Source organism: Pongo abelii, chromosome 4 (genome assembly GCF_028885655.2).
Source record: "Pongo abelii isolate AG06213 chromosome 4, NHGRI_mPonAbe1-v2.0_pri, whole genome shotgun sequence".
NCBI classification, from domain to species: Eukaryota; Metazoa; Chordata; class Mammalia; order Primates; family Hominidae; genus Pongo; species Pongo abelii.
In genome coordinates, this window is record NC_071989.2 from 83,423,202 (window position 1) to 83,442,395 (window position 19,194).

Below are 19,194 nucleotides of genomic sequence, written 5' to 3' on the forward strand. Positions count from 1 at the left end.
AGAATCAAAATTGTCTATGCAGCTGGCTGTCTTCATCAATATAACTTTACTATTAAACGCAATTCTTTCCCAGGAAGATAAAAATTTCAAATATTATTGCTTGTTCCAGTAACTTCCCCAAAGATCCATGAACTCTTCTATAGAATGCATCCTAAACCTTGTTCTCTTAAAATTCTCACGTAGCTGTCTGCAACAATCCTAAATTATTTTATCATAACCCTGCTCTCATCCTAATTAAACTCCTCTCCATCATCAAAAGAACCCACCTTAAACCAGACTTTGAAATGTCAATCAGTATCCTGACTTTGTTAATAAGACTTTGTTGATGTTCTTTCTTAGTAGGTAAACAATACACTCAGCTTTGTCTTATCCACAGGCTGTTGTAGTGATATTTTGGACAGCAGGCATTTGACTTTGACAATTGTGTACAGCATTCTCATTGTCTTTCTGCTTTGGTATCATTTACTCCCTGCCACATTCCATATTTCAAACCCCGAATTCCCAAAGCGTAAGAGTTTGATAAGTTGTGGTTAACTGCTGTCATACCTGTTGGACAAAGCTGAAGTATATGGCCTCTTTCTGGACTAATGGTCAGCTCAGAGATTCATTGCCTTTGGGTCTGGTCTCTCTGCTAGACCAAAACATAGGTGGGTGGTAGAGATATGCAGTAAAACACATGGCCATAGAAGTTAAAGGAATTGACTACGTCCACTTTCTTAAGTAAGAATCTATGGACAGGAACTCTTAGAAGGGGGCTAAGGGCACAGCAGGCATTCTGAGAGTAAACGCTGGTGAAGTTATACAGGTGGAGAGCATTATCTAGGAGCTGAGAACAAGGATGTGGTACTGACTTCATGGTTTAAAGGTTGGGCCTTCTTTTTTTGGTCACTGATTTTGGATTCTTGTTTTCCTCTCAAGAACAAAAGGTTCTCTAGAATCCTTCAGCCACCAATCAAATGATCAGGCAGGAGAAAAACTTTAGATGGGAATCTTGTCATCAAAAATAAATGCAGTTGCATGGAGCAGCCTAAGATCTGAACCAAACTAAAAATAGGAAGGCAGAGGCTAAAAAGCTATTTTAAGAAACCCCCCTAACCACAGCCACTCTGTGGGCTAAGCGGGGAGCAGAAAGCATGTCTGGTCACACCATCTTGGAATAAGAAGCCATAGCTGGCTGGATCGGATCCTCTGATAGCGCATGTGGACCTGAACTTGAACATGATGCCAGCACTGCCTAGGGAGTGGGTGGTGGGGGGTGGGGGGGAGGCACTGCCCTCACTCCTGCAGCTCCTTCATTCTGTTGAGGGCACTGCCGGCACGGAACCACTCGATCTGCGTCTCCTTGAAGGTGTGGTTCAGGAGGATGGTCTCTTGGGTCCCGTTGGGGTGCTTGATAATGCACTTCAGGGGCTTGCCAGGGGAGAAGTTCTTCAGGCCCTGAATGGTCAGCTTTTCCACAGGGTGAATCTTATTGTAACGGGCTGGGTCAGTGAAGGTCAGGGTCAGCAGGCCCTGCAGGCCCTGGTCTCGTGGATCCTGGCAAAGCTCTTGGTGATGATGGCCCGGCCCCCAAGGTGGTGAGGCTCCAGCACTGTGTGCTCCCCGTGCGAGTCCTCGTGGTAGTTCTCATCCCTAATCACCACCCACCTGATGCCATGTTTCTTGTAGTAGCAGGCAGTGTCAGGGATGGGGCCAAACTCCTGGGTGAGGGCATTGTGCACGGAGTTGGCCTTGCTGTTTTCAATGTTCATGGCACCAATGAGCAAGTTGTTGGAGATGTATTCCAAGTGCCCATGGAACTTGAGCCAGGGGCCAGCAGCTGAGATGTGGTCAGTGGGACACTTCCCTTTGACTTTGATGAGGATCTGCAGGTCCTCCAGATCCTTGCCATCCCACTTGTCAAAAGGCTCCAGGAGCTGCAGGTGCTGGCTGGTGGAGCTCACGTCCACATGCTGCCTGCCACTGTCCTTTGGGGGGTGCTGGTAGGTGTCCTGCCCTGGGTCAAACTGCGCTTGGGGAAGCTCATATTGCATCTGGAGCCTCCAGCTTGAACTTCTTGCCATCCTTGCCCATCAGGCAGTCGGTCTCTGGGTTGAACTTAGGGTTCTTGCAATGGCCAGGTCTGTGACAATCTCTGGGGAGATGATGAAGGCATGGTTTTGGGGTTTGTGTCATTGTGGCCTGTGAAGTTCCCATTGTAGGAGGTGACAGTTGTGTTTTTCTCCCCCTTCTTGATGTCTTTCCTGTCCCACTGGCCAATGCAGGGGCCCCCTTTTATCTGTTGGTAAACAGCAATGGATATACCCAGCAAAGAACAGAGGGTATAAAATAATTGAGGCTCTCTAGCATTTTGTTTCAGAAGCTCATGGTATCTACCAAGCTTGTGCCAAGGATTGTTGTGAAGATTCAATAAACAAATATATAGCAGGGTTTCTTTTAAGCCTGTAAAGTCTAAAATGGATCCAATATCATCAATTTGTTTATTCATTCATTCATTCATTCATTCAAGAAACAATCATCTAAAGTTTACTGTATGTTAGAAATTGTAGTAGGCTCCAGGAATACAAACACAAATACATCCATTCAAAAAGCTCGTGATCTAGTGGAAGAAACAGATAGAAGAAATCATCGAAAACAGAATATATGACTCAATAAAGGAATGTATGAAGTTTTATAAGAACATAGATAAATGATATATATTAAAAATATGTATAGCTTACATATATTTTACTAACTTCTATATTGTCCTGTGAAATATATATTATTTTCCCTCTTTCACATTTAAATAACTGAAGTTAAGGAGGACCAGATAATGCAGGCCATAAGTGATAGATCTGGTACTCAAAGCTAAATATTCTAATTAAAAATCTAGTCCCTTCCCCCCAGTCTCTCGAGCTGTTATTATGCTCAATGGATTAATTAACTCAGCTGTTATTAATTAACTCAGTTGTTATTATGCTCAATGGATAGGAAATTTATAAAACAAGACAAATAAGTGTAAGTGGCTAATTTTAATTTTAAAATTAATAAATAAAATTAAATAAATAAATAAATTGAAGTTGCCATTTTTATCAGTTTATACAACTCATAAAAAGTAAAGTAAGAAATATAGCAACTGCTATAGGCAATAGTGAATAGAAGTAAGTAGTCTCATTTACTAAAGGTGAGAATGTAAATCAGTATAACCTTTCTGGAAGGCAAATAAATATGGCAGAGACTGCACTTTGTGTTAATCAAAACATTTCCTCACCCTGGGAATAAAAGAAGACTGTCTTTCCCAGGTTCCCTAGCAGTTCAGTTGGAAATTCTGTGACTTTAGTCAATAAATACAGGCAAAAGTAACATATGCCATTTATAGACCTAAGTCCAAAGATCACTCGGAGTGACACTTCAGCTCTGTCTTCTCTTCCATGGCAATTTAGGAACCACATGTTTGAAGCAACCCAGATCCCAAAATCATCACATGGAGAAGAGCCACCAAAGAGAGCCACCTGGTCCACATTGGACAGTGACTAGAGCAAGAAATAAACCTTTGATGTGTTAAGCACTGAGCATAGGGAATTGAATTGTTACCACAGCAGAACATATCAACTAATGAAAATAACATAAAATATTTTATCCCCATTTTACAGATGAGGCTACTGAGGCACAGAGGGATAAGTAACTTGCCCATAGTCACAAAGCAAACAAATAGCTGAGCTTTGATACTGGCATAAAAATAGGCATGTAGACCAATAGAACCAAATAGACGACCTAGAAATAAAGACAAATACTTGCAGCCAACTGATCTTCAACAAAGCATACAATAACATAAAGTGGGGAAAGGACACCCTATTTAATAAATGGTGCTGAGAAAACTGGCAAGCCGCATGTAGAAGAATGAAACTGGATCCCAATCTTTCACCTCATGCAAAAATCAACTCGAGAAGGATCAAAGACTTAGTTAAATCTAAGACCTGAAACCATAAAAATTCTAGAAGATAACATCAGAAAAGCTCTCTGGAGATTGGCTTAGGCAAAGAATTAATGACTAAGACCTCAAAAGCAAATGCAACAAAAACAACAACAACAAAATAGGGCCTAATTAAACTAAAAAGCTCTGCACAGCAAAAGAAATAATCAGCAGAGTCAACAGACAACCAACAGAGTGGAGAAAATATCTGCAAACTATGCATCTGACAAAAGACTAGTATCCACACTCTATGAGAAACTCAAACAAATCAGCATAAAAAATATCCCATCTAAAATGGGCAAATGACATGAGTAGACAATTCTCAAAAGAAGATATACAAATAGCCAACAAACCTGAAAAAATGCTCAATAACACTAATCATCAGGGAAATGCAAATTAAAACCACAATGAAATACCACCTTACTCCTGTGAGAATGGCCATAAAAAGTCAAAAAACAATAGATACTGTCATGGATGTGGTAAAAAGGGCACACTTTTTACACTGTTGCTAGGAATGTAAATCAGTACAACCACTATGGAAAACAGTATGGAGAGTCCTTAAAGAACTAAAAGTAGATCTACCATTCGAACCAGCAATCTCACTACTGGGTGTCTACCTAAAGGAAAAGAGTCATTATAAGAAAAATACACATGCGCATGCATGTTTATAGCAACACAGTTCACAATTGCAAAGATATGGAACCAACCTAAGTGCCCTTTGACTAATGAGTGGCTAAAGAAAATGTGGTATATATACACCATAGAATACTACTCAGCAATAAAAAGGAATAAAAGAATGTCTTTTGCAGCAACTTGGATGGGGCTAGAGGCCATTATTCTAAGTGAAATAACTCAGGAATGGAAAACCAAATATCATATGTTCTCCCTTAGAAGTGGGAGCTAAACTATGAGGATACAAAGGCATAAGAGTGATATACTGGACTTTGGGGACTTGGGGGAAGTTTGGGAGGGGGATGAGGGATAAAATATTACATATCGGGTGCAGTGTACACTGCTTAGGTTACAGGTGCACTAAAATCTCAGGAATCACCACTAAAGTACGTATCCATGTAACCAAAAACCACCTGTACCCCAAAAACTATTGAAATAAAAAATATATTCATTTTAAAATGTATTTCTTCGTCAAACCTTTTGTCTTATACAATAAAAAAAAATAAAAAATTGCTGAGCTAAAATAAGAAACCTACTCCAGATCACATAGCTAATAAATGGCAAGCCTATGCCATTGACTCTAGAATCTACATCTTACATCTTAACTATCACATATGCTGCCTTTCTTAAATAAATTATGGTATCTATAATATACTATGCAGCCATTAATATATGACAAAGTGGTATTTTAACTCACTGGGCAAAGGTTGGGTTATTTAATAAATGATGCTACCCCAATTGACTGTCTGGAGGAAATTAAAATTAGGCCTTTCTTTGAAAATTTATACATATATATATATATATATATATTCAAAATGAGTAAAGAAGTTTGATCATAAAAATAAAATAGGAAAAATCGAGCAGACTCTGTGTACAATCTAGGAATGGGGGAGACCTTCCAAATCAAGATGGGATATCTAGGAGCTAGTACAAAACAAAAGGATGTTTTGAAGAATATTAAATGAAATAAATTGTTCATTAAATAATGAAAAATACAATATACAAAACACCCTAGGAAATAAAATTATTGAATCATAAAAAGTTATGGTTATTTAATAAGAGTTTTCATAGCCCTCACCTGCCTATAGATACTAAGGGGTTTACACTATTAGTAAAAACACTTATTTCCCTGGTCCTACCTCTTTCCTGTGTTATATAGAACCACAGCTCTTTACAAAACATGCTCCAGATAAATCCCTCAGTCCTGGAGCTGGGGAGTTCTCAAATGTGCTCACCAGCACGTCTGTTCCCAATGGGCAGTAAGGCTGGACTTCTGTGCCATCAGGCTCACCACAGAGGCACTTGAGCACCTCTGACCCCAGGAAAGAATCCCCCTCTTAGTTTTGTCATAATCTGAGAGAGGGTCTTAAGGTAGTTGCCTTGGCCCCAGTGTGTAAACAGTGTAGTGAAATTACTTTTACGATATTTAATCACATTTCCCAATACCTTCATAGGACTCAGATAGTAATGGAATGGGCCAGTACCATACACCATATAGGTAGCTGGCAGAATTAGGTCAAACTTCTCATGGGCACTCCTTCAGGACAGTTCCCTTCCAATCTCCACACACGTAGAGTGCTGGAGGGCGGCCCTTGGGATTGAACAGATATGTCCCAGGGACATCTGAGTCACCCGAGGACTCAAGTGCTCAAACTCTGCTTGTATTTGGTGATTGGCACCAGGCTAATTGCAGTATCATGGGGATGGAGAGGGAGAGTTCCTCTTTAATATTTTCTATATTATGTTCATTTAAAAAATAAATATTTTTATAATCAAAAGATTTTTTTAAAAAACAAAAAAAAGCACAAAGAACATAGATTCTTAGAGTAAGCAATTTTAAAAAATTATAGAATCTACCTCTATGCAGATTTTTAAAGTAAGATGGTTTATCATCCCCTGCAATGTGACCCTGGAAATGAACTGGACAACAAGTTAATCTTAGGTTTCCATGAATCACTTGGGTTTTGTTGGACTTTCTCTTTCTTTGACTCATATTTAAACCAGAGACAGTAGGAGTCTATAAAAATTATTGAACATTGAAACACTAACATCTGAACTTTTTTAAAGTTTCAGGTTGAAATGGCTTCTGTAAAGATCTCACTTAACTGCGGTTGATAGAAAATGGCAATATTCAATCAAAGTTGTATATAAGTTAGGAAAAGAATTAGAAGCCAGAGTAGCTTGACACAGATAAAAATTCTCACTGAGCTTACCCAAACTCTCATCTGCTCCAAGGCTTACCCAAACTCTCATCTGCTCCAAGCTGTATAGAAGTTTCTTTCAGAGTTATTTCAGTTCATTTCAATGAAAAAAATTATCAAATATAATAAAACATTTTTGGAAAGACAGGAGGGATTTGGGACATTACAATTGGTATTAAAAGAACTAATGAGCTTTGCTACTGATAAAGTATTTCTTGCATTCTTTTTTGGTTCAAAGAGTGATACCCAATTATTAATTCTTAAGCACATAAATCTTTTCCATTTTTGTTTTTCCTGCTTGGTGCCTGAATTTTCTTGGCTACTACTGAAATATATTGAATAGGCTGATTCTACTTTTTATCTGCATATTCTATGGATCTAGTGGCTCTGAATCCAAGCCACTATAATAATGATGGAAACAAAATATTTCTGATGAACATATAACCAGATATTGATGACAAACAGAAAAAAAGAACAGGCTGATGGGGGCCAGACAGTGCATGTGGTCTGCATTCCTGCCAAACTGCATGTATGGACAGCCACACAAAGACAAAATCCTTTGGTAAACACTCACAGTTGAGGAATAGGATACAACATTTTAATATATTAACCATTTGAAAGAATTCCGGTTCCTTTTCATCTCTGGTATACTCTCACCATTCAAACTGGACTAGAGGTATCAATTTCCTCTGGAAGGAATATTACAGCAGAGAAAACAAATAAGAAACCAGTTCTCAAGTTTGAGGTTCAAAATGGGCTCTTGAGCCTCTTTACTATTTGGCAGAAGAAGATTTGACTGCAAAAGCATGAATTTTGAATATGAAAATCTAAGATTCTGGAGGACTCGCGGCATAAGTTTTTCCATTAATGTACTAGATTATGTGTAATGCAGGTGGATATCAATGCATGATTTTCCTGTTAGAGAGGAGCTATGGATCCTATAGGTTAAGAGCTGGAAGGGGCTATGGTTTAAATGTGTTCCCTACCCTATGTTCATTGCAGCATTATTCATAATAGCCGAAAAATGGAAACAACCCAAATACCCATCGACAGATGAATGGATACAGAAAGTGCGATATAAACAAACAATGGAATATTATTCAGCCTTAAAAAATACAAGGAAATCCTCCCTTTTTTTTCTTTTTATTATTATTATTATTATTATTATTATTATACTTTAGGCTCTATGGTACATGTGTGCAACGTGCAGGTAAGTTACGTATGTATACATTTGCCATGCTGGTGCGCTGCACCCACCAACACGTCATCTAGCATTAGGTATATCTCCCAATGCTATCCCTCCCCCCTCCCCCCACCCCACAACAGTCCCCGAAGTGTGATGTTCACCTTCCTGTGTCCATGTGTTCTCATTGTTCAATTCCCACCTATGAGTGAGAATATGCGGTGCTTGGTTTTTTGTTCTTGCGATAGTTTACTGAGAATGATGACTTCCAATTTCATCCATGTCCCTACAAAGGACATGAACTCATCATTTTTTATGGCTGCATAGTATTCCATGGTGTATATGTGCCACACTTTCTTAATCCAGTCTATCATTGTTGGACATTTGGGTTGGTTCCAAGTCTTTGCTATTGTGAATAATGCCGCAATAAACATATGTGTGCATGTGTCTTTATAGCAGCATGATTTATAGTCCTTTGGGTATATACCCAGTAATGGGATGGCTGGGTCAAATGGAATTTCTAGTTCTAGATCCCTGAGGAATCACCACACTGACTTCCACAAGGGTTGAACTAGTTTACAGTCCCACCAACAGTGTAAAATGTTCCTATTTCTCCACATCCTCTCCAACACCTGTTGTTTCCTGCCTTTTTAATGATTGCCATTTTAACTGGTGTGAGATGGTATCTCATTGTGGTTTTGATTTGCATTTCTCTGATGGCCAGTGATGGTGAGCATTTTTTCATGTGTTTTTTGGCAGCATAAATGTCTTCTTTTGAGAAGTGTCTGTTCATGTCCTTCGCCCACTTTTTGATAGGGTTGTTTGTTTTTTTCTTGTAAATTTGTTGGAGTTCATTGTAGATTCTGGATATTAGCCCTTTATCAGATGAGTAGGTTGTGAAAATTTTCTCCCATTTTGTAGGTTGCCTGTTCACTCTCATGGTAGTTTCCTTTGCTGTGCAGAAGCTCTTTAGTTTAATTAGATCCCATTTGTCAATTTTGGCTTTTGTTGCCATTGCTATTGGTGTTTTAGACATGAAGTCCTTGCCCATGCCTATGTCCTGAATGGTAATGCCTAGGTTTTCTTCTAGGGTTTTTATGGTTTTAGGTCTAACATTTAAGTCTTTAATCCATCTTGAATTGATTTTTGTATAAGGTGTAAGGAAGGGATCCAGTTTCAGCTTTCTACATATGGCTAGCCAGTTTTCCCAGCACCATTTATGAAATAGGGAATACTTTCCCGATTGCTTGTTTTTCTCAGGTTTGTCAAAGATCAGATAGTTGTAGATATGTGGCATTATTTCTGACGGCTCTGTCCTGTTCCATTGATCTGTATCTCTGTTTTGGTACCAGTACCATGCTGTTTTGGTTACTGTAGCCTTGTAGTATAGTTTGAAGTCAGGTAGTGTGATGCCTCCAGCTTTGTTCTTTTGGCTTAGGATTGACTTGGCGATGTGGGCTCTTTTTTGGTTCCATACGAACTTTAAAGTAGTTTTTTCCAATTCTGTGAAGAAAGTCATTGGTAACTTGATGGGGATGGCATTGAATCTGTAAATTACCTTGGGAAGGATGGCCATTTTCATGATATTGATTCTTCCTACCCATGAGCATGGAATGTTCTTCCATTTGTTTGTATCCTCTTTTATTTCATTGAGCAGTGGTTTGTAGTTCTCCTTGAAGAGGTCCTTCACATCCCTTGTAAGTTGGATTCCTAGGTATTTTATTCTCTTTGAAGCAATTGTGAATGGGAGTTCACTCATGATTTGGCTCTCTGTTTGTCTGTTATTGATGTATAAGAATGCTTGTGATTTTTGTACATTGATTTTGTATCCTGAGACTGCTGAAGTTGCTTATCAGCTTAAGGAGATTTTGGACTGAGACAATGGGGTTTTCTAGATATACTATCATGTCATCTGCAAACAGGGACAATTTGACTTCCTCTTTTCCTAATTGAATACCCTTGATTTCCTTCTCTTGCCTAATTGCCCTGGCCAGAACTTCCAACACTATGTTGAATAGAAGTGGTGAGAGAGGGCATCCCTGTCTTGTGCCAGTTTTCAAAGGGAATGCTTCCAGTTTTTGCCCATTCAGTATGATATTGGCTGTGGGTTTGTCATAAATAGCTCTTATTATTTTGAGATACGACCCATCAATACCTAATTAATTGAGAGTTTTTAGCATGAAGCATTGTTGAATTTTGTCAAAGGCCTTTTCTGCATCTATTGAGATAATCAGGTGGTTTTTGTCTTTGGTTCTGTTTATATGCTGGATTACATTTATTGATTTGCATATATTGAACTAGCCTTGCATCCCAGGGATGAAGCCCACTTGATCATGGTGGATAAGCTTTTTGATGTGCTGCTGGATTCTGTTTGCCAGTATTTTATTGAGGATTTTTGCGTCAATGTTCATCAAGGATATTGGTCTAAAATTCTCTTTTTTTGTTGTGTCTCTGCCAGGCTTTGGTATCAGGATGATGCTGGCCTCATAAAATGAGTTAGGGAGGATTCCCTCTTTTTCTATTGATTAGAATAGTTTCAGAAGGAATGGTACCAGCTCCTCCTTGTACCTCTGGTAGAATTCGGCTGTGAACCCATCTGGTCCTGGACTTTTTTTGGTTGGTAAGCTATTGATTATTGCCACAATTTCAGCTCCTGTTATTGGTCTATTCAGAGATTCAACTTCTTCCTGGTTTAGTCTTGGGAGGGTGTATGTGTTGAGGAATTTATCCATTTCTTCTAGATTTTCTAGTTTATTTGCATAAAGGTGTTTGTAATATTCTCTGATGGTAGTTTGTATTTCTGTGGGATCGGTGGTGATATCCCCTTTATCATTTTTTATTGCATCTATTTGATTCTTCTCTCTTTTTTTCTTTATTAATCTTGTTAGCCGTCTATCAATTTTGTTGATCCTTTCAAAAAACCAGCTCCTGGATTCATTAGTTTTTTGAAGGGTTTTTTGTGTCTCTATTTCCTTCAGTTCTGCTCTGATTTTAGTTATTTCTTGCCTTCTGCTAGCTTTTGAATGTGTTTGCTCTTGCTTTTCTAGTTCTTTTAATTGTGATGTTAGGGTGTCAATTTTGGATCTTTCCTGCTTTCTCTTGTGGGCATTTAGTGCTATAAATTTCCCTCTACACACTGCTTTGAATGCATCCCAGAGATTCTGGTATGTTGTGTCTTGGTTCTCGTTGGTTTCAAAGAACAGCTTTATTTCTGCCTTCATTTTGTTATGTACCCAGTAGTCATTCAGGAGCAGGTTGTTCAGTTTCCATGTAGTTGAGCAGTTTTGAGTGAGATTCTTAATCCTGAGTTCTAGCTTGATTGCACTGTGATCTGAGAGATAGTTTGTTATAATTTCTGTTCTTTTACATTTATTGAGGAGAGCTTTACTTCCAAGTATATGGTCAATTTTGGAATAGGTGTGGTGTGTTGCTGAAAAAAATGTATATTCTGTTGATTTGGGGTGGAGAGTTCTGTAGATGTCTATTAGGTCCGCTTGGTGCAGAGCTGAGTTCAATTCCTGGGTATCCTTGTTGACTTTCTGTCTCGTTGATCTGTCTAATGTTGACAGTGGGGTGTTAAAGTCTCCCATTATTAATGTGTGGGAGTCTAAGTCTGTTTGTAGGTCACTCAGGACTTGCTTTATGAATCTGGGTGCTCCTGTATTGGGTGCATATATATTTAGGATAGTTAGCTCTTCTTGTTGAATTAATCCCTTTACCATTATGTAATGGCCTTCTTTGTCTTTTTTGATCTTTGTTGGTTTAAAGTCTGTTTTATCAGAGACTAGGATTGCAACCCCTGCCTTTTTTTGTTTTCCATTTGCTTGGTAGATCTTCCTCCATCCTTTTATTCTGAGCCTATGTGTGTCTCTGCACATGAGATGGGTTTCCTGAATACAGCACACTGATGGGTCTTGAGTCTTTATCCAATTTGCCAGTCTGTGTCTTTTAATTGGAGCATTTAGTCCATTTACATTTAAAGTTAATATGATTATGTGTGAATCTGATCCTGTCATTATGATGTTACCTGGTTATTTTGCTCGTTAGTTGATGCAGTCTCTTCCTAGTCTCGATGGTCTTTACATTTCGGTATGATTTTGCAGTGGCTGGTACCGGTTGTGCCTTTCCATGTTTAGTGCTTCCTTCAGGAGCTCTTGTAGGGCAGGCCTGGTGGTGACAAAATCTCTCAGCATTTGCTTGTCTGTAAAGTATTTTATTTCTCCTTCACTTATGAAGCTTAGTTTGGCAGGATATGACATTCTGGGTTGAAAATTCTTTTCTTTAAGAATGTTGAATATTGGCCCCCACTCTCTTCTGGCTTGTAGGGTTTCTGCCGAGAGATCTGCTGTTAGTCTGATGGGCTTCCCTTTGATGGTAACCCGACCTTTCTCTCTGGCTGCCCTTAACATTTTTTCCTTCATTTCAACTTTGGTGAATCTGACAATTATGTGTCTTGGAGTTGCTCTTCTCGAGGAGTATCTTTGTGGCGTTCTCTGTATTTCCTTAATCTGAATGTTGGCCTGTCTTGCTAGATTGGGGAAGTTCTCCTGGATAATATCCTGCAGAGTGTTTTCCAACTTGGTTCCATTCTCCCCGTCACTTTCAGGTACACCAATCAGACGTAGATTTGGTCTTTTCACATAGTCCCACATTTCTTGGAGGCTTTGTTCGTTTCTTTTTATTCTTTTTTCTCTAAACTTCCCTTCTTGCTTAATTTCATTCATTTCATCTTCCAGGGCTGATACCCTTTCTTCCATTTGATCGCATCGGCTCCTGAGGCTTCTGCATTCTTCACGTAGTTCTCGAGCCTTGGTTTTCAGCTCCATCAGCTCCTTTAAGCACTTCTCTGTATTGGTTATTCTAGTTATACATTCTTCTAAATTTTTTTCAAAGTTTTCAACTTCTTTGCCTTTGGTTTGAATATCCTCCCGTAGCTCGGAGTAATTTGATCGTCTGAAGCCTTCTTCTCTCAGCTCGTCAAAGTCATTCTCCGTCCAGCTTTGTTCCGTTGCTGATGAGGAACTGCGTTCCTTTGGAGGAGGAGACGTACTCTGCTTTTTAGAGTTTCCAGTTTTTCTGCTCTGTTTTTTCCCCATCTTTGTGGTTTTATCTACTTTTGGTCTTTGATGATGGTGATGTACAGATGGGTTTTTGGTGTGGATGTCCTTTCTGTTAGTTTACCTTCTAACAGACAGGATCCTCAGCTGCAGGTCTGTTGGAGTACCTGGCCGGCCGCGTGAGGTGTCAGTCTGCCCCTGCTGGGGGGTGCCTCCCAGTTAGGCTGCTCAGGGGTCAGGGGTCAGGGACCCACTTGAGGAGGCAGTCTGCCCGTTCTCAGATCTCCAGTTGCGTGCTGGGAGAACCACTGCTCTCCTCAAAGCTGTTAGACAGGGACATTTAAGTCTGCAGAGGTTACTGCTGTCTTTTTGTTTGTCTGTGCCCTGCCCCCAGAGGTGGAGCCTACAGAGGCAGGCAGGCCTCCTTGAGCTGTGGTGGGCTCCACCTAGTTCAAGCTTCCAGGCTGCTTTGTTTACCTAAGGGAGCCTGGGCAATGGCGGGCGCCCCTCCCCCAGCCTCGCTGCCAACTTGCTGTTTGATCTCAGACTGCTGTGCTAGCAATCAGCAAGACTCTGTGGGCGTAGGACGCTCTGAGCCAGGTGCGGGCTGTACTCTCCTGGGGCACCGTTTCCTAAGCCCGTCGGAAAAGCACAGTATTCGGGTGGGAGTGGCCCGATTTTTCAGGTGCCGTCTGTCACCCCTGGAAAGGGAACTCCCTGACCCCTTGCGTTTCCCGAGTGAGGCAATGCCTCGCCCCTGCTTCGGCTGGCGCACGGTGCACTCACCCACTGACCTGCGCCCACTGTCTGGCACTCCCTAGTGAGATGAACATGGTACCTCAGATGGAAGTGCAGAAATCACCCGTCTTCTGCGTCGCTCACGCTGGGAGCTGTAGACCGGAGCTGTTCCTATGCGGCCATCTTGGCTCCAATCCTGCCATTTTTGATAACATATGTGAACCTAGAGGACATTATGCTGAGTGAAATAAGTCAGTCTCGGAAGGACAAATACTATGGGAATCCAGTTATATGAAGTATCTAAAATGGTTAAACCCATAGAGGCAGAGATTAGAATGGTGATTGCTATGGGATGGGGGGAGGGGGAAATGGGAAATTATTTTTCAATGGGTATGAAGTTTCTGTTATGCGAGATGAGAAAGTACTAGATATCTGCTGTACAACATAGTACCTAGGTTAAACAATATGGTATTGTATACTTTTAAATATAAGAGGATAATCTCACGTTGTGTTCTTACCAAACAAACAATAACAACAAACCCCCCAAACCCCACAAAAGAACATAAAGACATTTTTGAAGGTTATGGATATGTTTAGTGCCTTGGTTGTGGTGATGGTTTCATAGGTATAGTCACATTTCCAAATTCATCAAGAGGTACACATAAAATGTGTGCAATTTTTGGTACATCAGTTATACCTCAATAAAGCTAAAAAAAATTTCAAAAGAAAGGGTGAGAGAGCAAGGGAAGGGACCCTCTACAGGAGCCACCAAAGACCAGGAAGTGTGGTAGCCCTATAGGAATTCCCATATCTGGGGTTAAGGAAGAGTGTAACTTTCATTGAGTGTCTATTACATGCCAGGCATAGTATTGGATTCTTTTTTATTAGTATACTCACACTTTCCTCCTTTTCTAAAATATAATTTTTTAGCCTTGTTTTAATTGTGGTACAGTATATAACATAAGATTTGCCATTTTAAACAGTTTAAGTGTATAATTCAGTGGCATTAATGAAAGTTGCAGTGATATTCAACCATCACCACCATCTACTTCCAAAACTTTTCATCACTCCAAACAGAAACTTTGTATCCATTAAAAAATGCTTTGTCCTTGTCATTAATTTTATTTCATTTCAAACTCTGAGAGAAATGACCGTGAAGCAAGTTTTGTTTTCATTGTTTAGCTCTCTCATTTGATCCCCTGGAAACTGCAGAAATGTTGGGAGTTTGGGCCCTGAAAACGCCAGGGAGATGATGTTCAGTCCCTTATGCTGCTGCATATATTTACTTAGTGTTAGGATATGATTCACGGTAAACACATGTAGGTATTAATTATTTTAAACTTGTGGCCCCTGGACTTATCCAGGGGGTCTATGAACTCCCTGCAATTGTAATCAGAATTTTGGATGCAGATGCATTTGCTTGGGAAATGATTATGTAGCTTTTTCCTCCTCAACCTTGGAAGGATATATAATCCCCAAAATGATTACAATCCCCATTTTTGAAGATAGAGGCTGGGGAGTAGGCACTGAACCCTCAAAACTTGGTGATGGAGTCACAGAGTTTAAGTACTTTTACTCTCTCTGCGTGATCCCTCTGTGGTTACTTTGGTTTAAGGAAGCTTGGAAGAAATTCTGTTCCCAGTCTCCTCTCTCCATCTCCCACTCCCCAGACCCCATCTCACCTTACCAATTTCTATCTATAGTCTGCATCCTGAAGCCTAGAGAGATGGCAGAACTGGAGGAAATGCCTGGATAGTACAATTGGAATATTAATAAAAGAACAAGTGCATGAAGCAGGACAGGAAGGGGAGAATAATTTTGCTTCTTTCCTCTGCCTGCATAGAGAGGAACCCCTGTGTTCTTTTGACCTTATCTCTGCCATTTTGCACTCATTATGGCTAGGTTTCAAAATCTCTCTGCTTAGAGGCCTCCCCCAAATCATTAAAAAGTTCCCTGGTGTCCCCATCCCTGCCTGAATCCAGTCCTGGCCCAACTAGATCCCACTCACCCAACCTACTAGTCAGCTCTGCTCCACACCCCTGTGTCCAGGGTTGACTGTCACTCTGTCCTCTCGAACACATCAGCCACTTCGCTCTGAGTCTCCCTGTGCCCAGCCTGTCCCCTCACACCTGTCCTTTCTCTGGGGGATGCTGCACAGTTCCTACTCCACCGTCAGGACCCTTGAACTCTTCTACCCTCAGGTGCCCAGCCCAGCCCCCTTCCAGATGAGCCCAGGGAGTGTTTGCCTAAGGCATGGTGGGGAAGCTGGGGCATCTGCTTGGGGGAACTTATCTGGCCTCTATGGCCTCTAGGAATGGGATTATCATGAATGTGCAAAGAGGATTAAACTGCATTTAGGGAAAACATAAACAGTGGTACATTATAAAGATGCAGAGCTCTAAAACAGAAAAACTAGATCTGGTTCTGTAAAGGTAATATTAATTACAAGAATTTATGAGAACTTATGGCTAATTACCACATGCACTAACATTTATGAACTTATGGCTAATTACCACATGCATATACACTTATGTATATGTACACAACTAATTTTATTGTAAGTTATGTTGGGTTGCAACATTACACAAATAACAATAATTTATTGTTTGCTGAGCTTCTACATGCCAGCTACCATCTTAATCACTTTATAGAAATTATTTTATGTAGTCTCATACTCTGTTTCCAGTCTTTAGTTGCTCATTAAGCATGGTTATTATCTAATTCATTTTAAGAGAAGAAAACTACATTTTGTAAAATATTGGTTGTATCTTAAAAGCTCTGAAAGTCCTGAATACAGACTGTTAATATACATTTGGATAATTATCAGAACTTTTGCTGTCAAAGTCCTATCTGTTGTACCTACAAAAATAAATTTTTATGGAAATGTCTTCAAATTCCTCTTAGCTACTAGAAGAAAAGAATGAAAGGAAAAGCTTAATGAGAGCTAATTCATAAGCCTTCCCTCCTTTCTGCTTTCTTCCCTGATCTGTTCCTTTTTCCTCCAGTCCCTTCTATTTTTTCCCCTCCCCTCCCTAACCCTTAAATTTTCTTCCCTCCCTTCCCCCGCTTCTCCCCCTACTTTTTGCCTCATCTTTTCTGCCTCTTTCCTTACTCCCTTCTTGACATATTATTGTCAGGTGCAGTGTGCAGACATTTGGGAAGGGGACCAGGAATAAATGCAAGCAGGGAAAAGTTTCATGCTTCCTCACATTATTCTGGAAAAAGACAGAAGTTACCAATTTTAAATTTTAAGATATCCTAGAGGAGCGCCTGTTTTTTTCTGTGAACATCCAGCAGTGGTGCTCTGGAAATTTAAGATTGAATTCAGTTGAAGCTCACCAGTTCTATTAACAAAAAGATTCATACAAAAGGTCTCAGTGACATGTTATTTCTTTCCTGGGTCAGGAATTGTCTTTGCTGTGTGTGCGTGATGACTGGAACATTAGGCAGATTCTCTAGAAGGTCTATAATCCTGAAGATTGCATCTCAGAATGCAATTTTTGTTCACTGACCTTTATGAAAAAGAGTAAAGACACTGACAATTGATGATATGAAAGTTGGAAATCCATGGACGTGGTACATTTAAAGCTTTAGGGAGCTTTCAAAAATATTTGAAAATGTGAATAAAGTCTATATTCAAAAGATAAGACAGATTAGAGAATAATATGTTAGATCTTTTATGGACCATTTATGTTGATTTGATCATCAGTTTCTTTGGTGAAGAGTAATAATAAGCAGGCTGGGTTGGAGGCTCATGCCTGTAATTCTAGCACTTTGGGAGGCCGAAGCGGGTGGATTACTTGAGCCCAGGAGTTCAAGACCAGCCTGGCCAACATGGCGAAACACTGTCTCTACTAAAAACACAAAAATTAGCCAGGCATGGTGGCACATGCCTGTAATCCCAGCTACTAGGGAAACTGAGGCACAAGAATTGCTTAAACCTGGGAGGTGAGGTTGCAGTGAGCCGAGATTGTGCCACTGTACTCCAGCCTGGGTGACAGACCAAGACTTGGTCTTTAAAAAAACAAAAAACAATAATGAGCAAACCTTCCTTGTCCTGTCTTATGAGATAGAATCCTAGTTTTAGGAATAACTATCTAGGAGCTTCAATTCTGCAGCTTTTCCTCCACATCTAACCATTTGAAGGGATGTAAGCCATAGTGGGAAATGCTCTGGAGAAGAAAGCTGAATTCTAGTTTACACTTGGTCACAAATCTTCTATGTGGTCATAAGTCAATCATCTGCCATGAGTCTCAGTCTTCCTGTCTATAAAATGGGATACTTGGATCATATGCTGCTCCAGAATACTATGTTTTAAGGTGGTGATCAATCAAAATGCTTTATAACTGCATGTAACTTTGTTCTCACTTTTGTAAACTGTAGGCAAATCTTTGGCAGTTTTGTTCCAAAAGAAATGCTGGCTTTTCCATAAATGTTGTTTTGGTCACTTGTTTGGGGGCCAATCCACTGCTGGCCCTTTATGTTTATGTCAAATGGAAGGCTAAGGCCACATTAAACCTAACTGGTTGAAAGAGAGCAAGTTCAAAGCTATATCCCAAAGTAATCAGATTCTCTTTGCAATATCCTACAAAAGCCACTTGGATAAATAAAATTTGATTTTAAGAATATTGATTGGGTTCTTTTGCATAGACTTTGATTTTCACATTTTTCTCTCATAACGTGTTATGGATTTCATATTGCTGGAAATAAGCGCTCACTAATTCCTTTCTTTGTGCTTCTTCTGTATATCTTGAATTTCTCCACTTCTCTCCACCTCCACTCCTTCCTTCCTAGCCACAGCATCCAGCATCCCTCACCTGAACAGCAGCCTCTTGACTGGTTTCTCTGTTTCCAAGCTGTAGCCTCTGATCCAGGCTCCATATAGCAGCCATATTGGGTTGCTCACTTCATTCCCATCATTTGAAGGCTTCCCACTGTATTTGAATAAATCCCAACCATCCCAGACCATGGCTCTGGTGAACACAGTGAGCAGTCTGGCTTCTGGGAATGCTGTTGGTAGATGTCTTCAACAGTCAGCCCCTGCAGGCTGGCCTCAGACACAGGGAGCCACTTCATTCTTCCTGGGGAGCCCTACATCCAGGGTCCACTCATCGTGGGAGTGTAAAGGCTTGGCCAGCTCTGGGCAACTCTGGATAGCCATTCTAGCTGCAGAGCTTCACATGGGATCGGCTGTGGCTATCATCTGGGTCTGCCACTCAGCTCATGTCTTGCTCTGCCCCATCTTTCTCTGCCAAGACCAGCTCAGTCATGGAGACCCTAACCCAGAAGTGCTAGAGGAATTAAGACAAAGATACAGAAATAGAGTGCAAAGTGGGATCAGGGGGCTAACAGCCTTCAGAGCTGAGAGCCACGAACAGAGTTTGACCCACA

At 40.3% G+C, this 19,194-nt stretch overlaps 1 pseudogene; it reads right to left on the reverse strand.

Annotated features, from left to right (window-relative positions):
- Positions 1–1,275: 1,275 nt before the first annotated feature.
- Positions 1,276–18,695, reverse strand: LOC112133489 (aconitate hydratase, mitochondrial-like; annotated as a pseudogene).
- Positions 18,696–19,194: the final 499 nt, after the last annotated feature.